This window comes from Penaeus monodon, chromosome 2 (assembly GCF_015228065.2).
Source record: "Penaeus monodon isolate SGIC_2016 chromosome 2, NSTDA_Pmon_1, whole genome shotgun sequence".
In the NCBI taxonomy this organism is placed as follows: domain Eukaryota; kingdom Metazoa; phylum Arthropoda; class Malacostraca; order Decapoda; family Penaeidae; genus Penaeus; species Penaeus monodon.
The window spans coordinates 40632153-40639652 of NC_051387.1; the positions used below are offsets into that span (position 1 = coordinate 40632153).

Sequence of the window (7500 nt, forward strand, 5' to 3'; positions counted from 1 at the left end):
AGCCTGTCCCTAAAACACAATGCGTGAGACGGATATTCTGTTCCTAAAAACACAGTGCATGGGAATTAGCCTTTCTCTAAAACACAATGTGAAGCGTGACTCGAGCAGTCTTTCCCCAGTACAAGAAATAGTCTATCCATAAAAAAGATACTTACTTTGCGTCCTGCATTGCCGAGGTTATGTTCCTTAGGGCCGGAAGTACCGCCCCACTCACTACGCTTGTCCATGGTATAGTGTCCGTGGGATAAAAATCAAGAAAAACAGTCGGATTCATGGTGGGATGTGGCGCCACCTTCGTGTTGTTTGTTTCAACAGGAGAAAGCAACTGCTCTACGGCATAAGATATCTTCAAGGAGGGAGTTGATTGGATAATTTGTGTAGGCAAGGGATCAAAAGCCTCAAGTGCCAGGAATTAGGGCATTAGTGTTAATGTTCTTTGCTTATTTATCTTACGTTATTAGATCAACAATTTTTCTACTTTCATTTTTTTCACAACATACTCCTTATTTGGCAAAATCTTTTTAAGCCATAAAATAAAACAGATCAATTGAAGGTTAATCTTAAGATGATCTATTGAACCGAAAGAACGTTCAAATATATTAGCGTGCGTTTCATAACAATGCTGTACTTATCACCCGTCACCCTTGAGCAACAAGCTGTAAGGCAATTACGTTTGTATGGCTGTTTACAAGTCCTGGTTACGATGATTATCAAGGGTACAGAAGCTGTATTTATTCCTGATTATCAATCTGTCACTTTCCCTTGTTATGATTTTGCAAATGCATAACCGACTTCTTTTGTCAGAGAGATTCGTGTCTCGTGACATTTCGTTTCAATCGTACATCCTTAGAGAAAAGATCGCTTTGTAAAGTTACCTAGCGCTGCTTAGTTTCTATTTGATTTAAACACAAATTTATATTAGGAACGTATGGTAAATATGCAAGATAAACTAAAGAAGATTAAGGTTACGAAATGTTACCAATAAAAACGTGGCCTTTGGGGTCATGCCTGAATGCAATGAACGAAGGAATTCCATTGTAGGCGCTTACATGTCAGAGGCTTTAATCTGCTCAATCATGATTGTTCTCGTCTTCCATGACCCCCCAGGGAGACATTGCGTATTTATTTAACTTAATTCTAGAACCAAACTGTTCTACATTGGTGTGACGAAATCTTAGATATTAGGACCTATGGGATTATTAGCCTTATTAGACAGATGTTGTCCCACTATAAAATCATTGTAGGCATGAGGATGCATTGTGTGCGTCAGTAACTTGTTTGCTTCTCGTAGATGACAAAGACGCAAAATCTGGCAATAGTGAATAACAAACAGTCGTGTCATTCAGCTTATTTGAAAACCGATAATACGTGTAAGGGAGAAAACTACTTGTTACAGATGTGGAGATTTTTTTTTTTTTTTTTTTTTTTTTTTTTTTTTTTTTTTTTTTTTTCAACCTTGGGCTATTCACATACATGATTATTTGACTGTGTGTTCTATCGTCTACCAAGTACCTTCAGTCGGAATGGATTTTGCCAGTATAAGAGGTATGAAGTGACAACTGAGAAATGACTAATGCCTGACAAATGCGGCACTGCTGAGCCTTGATAAGACTGATGAGGTTAAAATGCTTCGCCATGATCACTTAACGAGGCGCAATTCCGAGTCTGATTTGCGCACTTCATTCGCACTACATTCCTGAAGCCGCTGTGAGCTTCTTAGATCTTACTAGAAGAGGATGCAACGCATATTTGTGGCATTTTTCTAGATGTCGTTGTTAGTGATAAAATGTTGTTATTATGATACATGGTAACATTGATGATTGCAATTATAATAATGATGATGATTATCATTATGATTATGATTACATTATCATCATCATCATCATCATCATCATCATCATCATCATCATCATCATCATCATCATCATCATCATCATCATCATCATCATCATCATCCATCATCATCGTCGTCATCATAATGGTAATAATAATGATAATAATAAGGATACTGATTATGATGATAACGATTATGATGATAATAACAATAATATAACAACAAAAGGAGAATAACAGATAATAAAATAATAATAATCATGATAATGATTATTATTATTGTTAACATTATTAACAGTATTATTGTTATCATTAATAATAATAATATTATTATTATTATCATTATCATTATTATTAATTATCATAATCATCACCCCACCCATGTCATCATTATCATTTACTAGAACACAATAATTTTAACCACTTATATAAATAATTAAAATTATAATTATTGTATTTTGATTGTAATCCATCATAGACTATGCTTTGAGTTCCACATACCCTTGTCACACAAACGACAGAAAAGGCAATGAATAAAATACATCAGTTAATCAATAAATCTGAAAGTTACCTAGTAATTCACAATGGTTAGATATTTATAAAACAAAGTGATTACGTACTAATATGAGACAATCTGAGGCCCTACTTATTTTAAAGTTTTTGACTGGCTCCTATGGCAGTACCCTTGCCATGGGATGAGAGCGCACACAGCATAACTGAAAAAGGAAAAGATGTTTACCAGCAGATGATGTCCCAGCACTGGAACTCCATTCCCTCCGATTTTTCTTCTTGTTGAGAAGCTTTTCTGAATGCCACCACTTCTTCGTCATAACGGCTTGTCTTGTTTCTCCTCGTGACAATTTGCAATCGTAGCAGCTCGATGCCTTACACCAAGACTTGCCTGACAGTGCACAGCGACTGATGAGGCCGTAGCGAAGCACGATAATGTGGCTGCAATGTATGATGTGTTGCAGGAACCTGCCACTCCCTTACCGTCTCATGATTTAAACAACGTACCGCCTATCTCGTTGCCGGAGCAGACATCTGGCGTGAGAGGTGAAGTAGTGATGTGAATAACCAGAAGAATTGTGCATTTAATGATGAAAGCACTACTTTGCTTTAACACATGCCATATCTATTTTGCGATGAGGAAGTATGCTGTGAGGACTATCATACGAATGTTAATTCATCAAGGAATGTGTAAATAATAAGATGTTGAATATAATGCTTCCCTGAATATATTTTCGTTTACAAATTTTACAAATGCTTCATTGAATATATTTTCTTTTACAAATATTTGATTATTTATATATATATGCCAGTCACGGGAATGGAGCACACAATTTAGAAAATATTTATGCTCGTGAACTTTAGCAGTCGTTACGCATATTTAACAATCTCCCGAACAGAAACACAACGCAGTGCACTTACGGCAACCTTCCTTTACAATATCCACTGCCGCCTTCATAGCCATAGTAAATTAATCCATAGCACGATTTGGATGCTAGATTTAGGGAAAAAGTCCCTCAAAGAGACTGCCAACCAGTTGCTTCCTTCGTCCACCCCCAAACAGATGGAACCAACACAGGAGTAAAGTAACACCAGTGTCAAGCACCAGATGTTGGCACGCCTGAGGAGATCCATCCTGATATCTTTCAGTCGTGTGCCGTCGCTGTTCTGTCATACATGAATGCCGCAAAACGCTCCACCTGCTTTTGGTTATAGTCTCCATGTCAATACCAGCTGGTATGCGAAGGACTTCTTTCCTCTATGAGCAGACACAGTCTCCCTCTGTCTGTCTGTCTGTCTCTTTCTCTCTCTCTCTCTCTCTCTCGTTGTGTGTGTGTGTGTATGTGTGTGTGTGTGTGGTGTGTGTGTGTGGTGTGTGTGTTGTGGTGTGGGTGTGTGTGTGTGAGAGAGAGAGAGAGAGAGATTCACACACACAAACACATCCGTAGTTTTATATTGTAAGTTATTTTGAAACTGATGGTCCAATTCTATTTTGAGGTTGTAAGTTTATACCGTCATTCTGTTTGTCTTGTTTTTACCTGTTTATTAAGGTTTTTAATTGTCACTGTCGATAAAGGTAATCTCTCAATTTAATCCGTAGGTTATTTGACGATGTTCATTCTGTTATTCCCTCCGTTGAAACGAGGTTAGCTGTAACAGAAGGTCAAGTTAAAAGTTCACTTTTAGCTGTTCTTTTGGTTTCTTAGGCATGTTTAATTGCAGCTACGGATTTTGTTGCATGTTCTGATGGGCTTATATGTCTGTATAGAAATTTGCCCTTTCTGACGAGTTGGTTCAGTTATAGCTGTCTGTATATCTAGTGCTGTTTAGATATTCTAGATATTTCTCCTTTTCCCTCTGGCAAGGTTACTGGTGTAGTTGTACAATCACGAGCGTGAACCGTTTACATTTACGACTTATATTTGAACACGTCATCCGTTGATGATGATGTATTCGTTTTGTCCAGAGTGAAGGAGAGACAAAAAGGAGAGAAAAAAAGCGGAAAGGGTAGGGAAGCAACGAGGCAAGAAAAGGGGGTCCACAAATCTTGAAGTATTACTGGAAAACCAAATGTTGCACATTTTCACTATCATCACTGTTTTTTATCATGAGCAAGATCATTATAATGATAATAATATTAATGATAATAATAATAAAAAATAAAATAATATAAAAAGATAATAAATAATAATAAAAAAATAAAATATGATAATAATATAATAATAAAATAATAATAATAATATAATAAAAATAAAAATAAAAAAATTTAAAATAATGAAATAATAAAAAATAGTTTGTTATCATCATCTCATTATCATCTCATATCATGATTATCCCATTCTCAAAAGAGTGTGTTGTGTTGTGTGTGTGTTTTTATGTGTGTGGTGTGTGTGTTGTGTGTGGTGTGGGTTTTTGGGGTGTGGTTGTGTGTGTTTGTGTTAGTGTGTGAGTGTGTGTGTTGTGTTGTGCGTGTTGTGTGTTTTGTGGTGAATATATACAAAAAAAAGGGTATATACATACATAAAACACTCCGAAATACACATCAAAATATATCATATATATACATATATATTATATATATATTTATATATAATATATATATATTATATATTATATAATATGTGTGGGGGTTTTGGTGTGTGTTGTGTGTGTGTGGTGTGTGTGTGTGTGTATTTTTTATATATCTATATGTCTGAGATATTGAGATTGATAATTTATACATACATATAAAATTTATTTCAATATAATATAATTTTAAAATTTTATATAATATTATATTATATATAAATATACATTTATATCTATTGAGTGTGTGTGTGGGGTTTTAAAGCTGAATATTATTATATAAAATTTAAAAATTTATATATATATATATATATATTAATATAATATTAATATTTAGAAAGAAGAGGGGAAGAGAGGGGAAGAAGGGGGAGAGAGAGAGAGAGAAGAGAGAGGCAAAGACAGAGATATATCATATATATACACACAAACACACACACACACAATATTTTATATAATATACACACAATCACATCTGTTGTTATATATATATTATATATTATAAATATATATTTTATATATATATATATATATAATTATTATTTTATATATATACACTTATATCTATATATATATATATATATATATATATATTATATATATACAAAATTATATATATAAAATTATATATATAAAATTTTATATTAATATAATATAATATACACATTTAATCCGGGACAAAACCCTCTTTTAAATTTACTATTGAGACGTTATTTGACAGTGCCCCCCTTGCCTTTTTGGGTTTCCTTTCTCAACTGCGGTTCGGGCCTAAACTTGCCCGGGCGGGGATTTCCCCTACACACCTGCGCTGGACCCCCAAAGGTGATTTTCGTTTTCTCGCCGTGACATCGGGCTCGACCCAGCTCAACGCAGGCAATTTTGCGACTGACGCGGAGGGAAATTGTCATCCGTTGATGATGATGTATTCGTTTTGTCCAGAGTGAAGGAGAGACTAAAAGGAGAAAAAAAAAGCGGAAAGGGTAGGGAAGCAACGAGGCATAGCAAGGGAGGTAGCCACAAGATAAAAGTTTAAGTATTTGCTGGATAAAAATGTTCACATTTTTCACTTCTCACTGTTTTTTTTTCATGACAAGTCATTAAATGAAATAATATTAAAGAAATATAAAAATAAAATAATAAAATATTAAAATAATAAAAAAAAATAAAAAATAATTAATAATAAAATAAAAAAATAAAATATTGATAATAATAATAATAATAAAAAAATGATAATAATGATAATGATAATAATAATAGTTTAGTTCTCATCATCATCATTATCATCATCATCATCATGATTATCACCATTCTCAGAAAGAGTTATTAAGTTTGCGTTATGCATCTTTTCTCTCTCTCTCTCTTTGATAATAATGTAGTGGGTTTTAATAATATATTTTATTATATTATATAAATTTTATATATTATGTTGGGGTGTGTGTGTTGTGTGTGTGTGTGTTGTGTGTGTGTGTGTGTTTTGTGTGTGGGGGGTGGTGTGTGTGTGTGTGTGTGTGTGTGTGTGTGTGTGTGTGTGTGTGTGTTGTGTGTGTGTGTGTGTGTGTGTTTTTCTCTCTCTCTTTGACAAAGAAAATGGCGAACGTAATGACGTAACGGTTTTAATTGCTGAATTTGCCGAAGAATCTGTTAAGAGTGTATGTATCAGTAAATATGAAGATCATAGCCATTTTCGTCAAGTAATTTTCCCCATCTAGATAACAAAAAATGGCTGTGACATTCAGTTCGTTTCTCTACTTCGGAACATAATAGGCTGAGGGCGTATTGTTTCTTTACACACCAAGGGTGTGGAAACTTTCAAACTTTTAGATTCAGACTTTCTTTTATTATCATTTCCTGTACATTATATATTCTCCGAATGTAAATTGTTTGAGAACTCATCATATTGGAATAGTTTTCGAAGATGGTCAAAAAAACTTAATGTTTCAAGGATAAAATGATTCTATATAAATCAATTTGGACTCTGATCTTCGGAAAATATAAAATTTTAGGTTTATTTGCTTAGAGTTAAAAACTGATAAGTGAAATACTCTTATTTACTGCTTGTGTACTTCACCTAATTCTCAGTCAATCAGTTACTCTCTTAGTCTAAACAGTCGTCTACAATTACTCGTGTCTTATATATTTTAAACAGAACGAATAGTATGCAATCTGTAAATGACATGTAGGTGGACTTGTATGTGTATAATTAAAGGCTTTGTAGACACTAATAACAAACCAGATTATGGCCTGAAATTTGAACACTGGTAATATATGTTGACCTCAAGATACTTATGTCGCCTTTACAAGGGAAAAAGAAAAAGAAAAAAGAAGAAGAAGAAAAAAAAAAAAAAAACAGTTTTTCCTATTCAACTACTTTCAGATACTAAGTTTTAAATACGAAACGTAAAAGGTCATACGCAATTCATTACTTTTCAGCTATAAACAAGACATGCCAAGAGCACATTTACGAGAAGGAGGTGGATAGAAATGGAAACGTCCTAGGGGATGCTAGAAGGAAGGGGAGAAAGGAATAAAAGAAGGGAAGGACAAGATAAATGGATATACTCGTAGTCTCTCTGACATGCCTATTACTCCTTTCTT

At 33.9% G+C, this 7500-nt stretch overlaps 2 pseudogenes; both read right to left on the reverse strand.

The window, feature by feature from the left end:
• The window catches only part of LOC119582726, a 31447-nt pseudogene extending 31136 nt beyond the window's left edge, over positions 1 to 311 (reverse strand).
• Positions 1 to 2816, reverse strand: part of LOC119578818 — a 65111-nt pseudogene extending 62295 nt beyond the window's left edge.
• Between the last annotated feature and the right edge of the window lie 4684 nt (positions 2817 to 7500).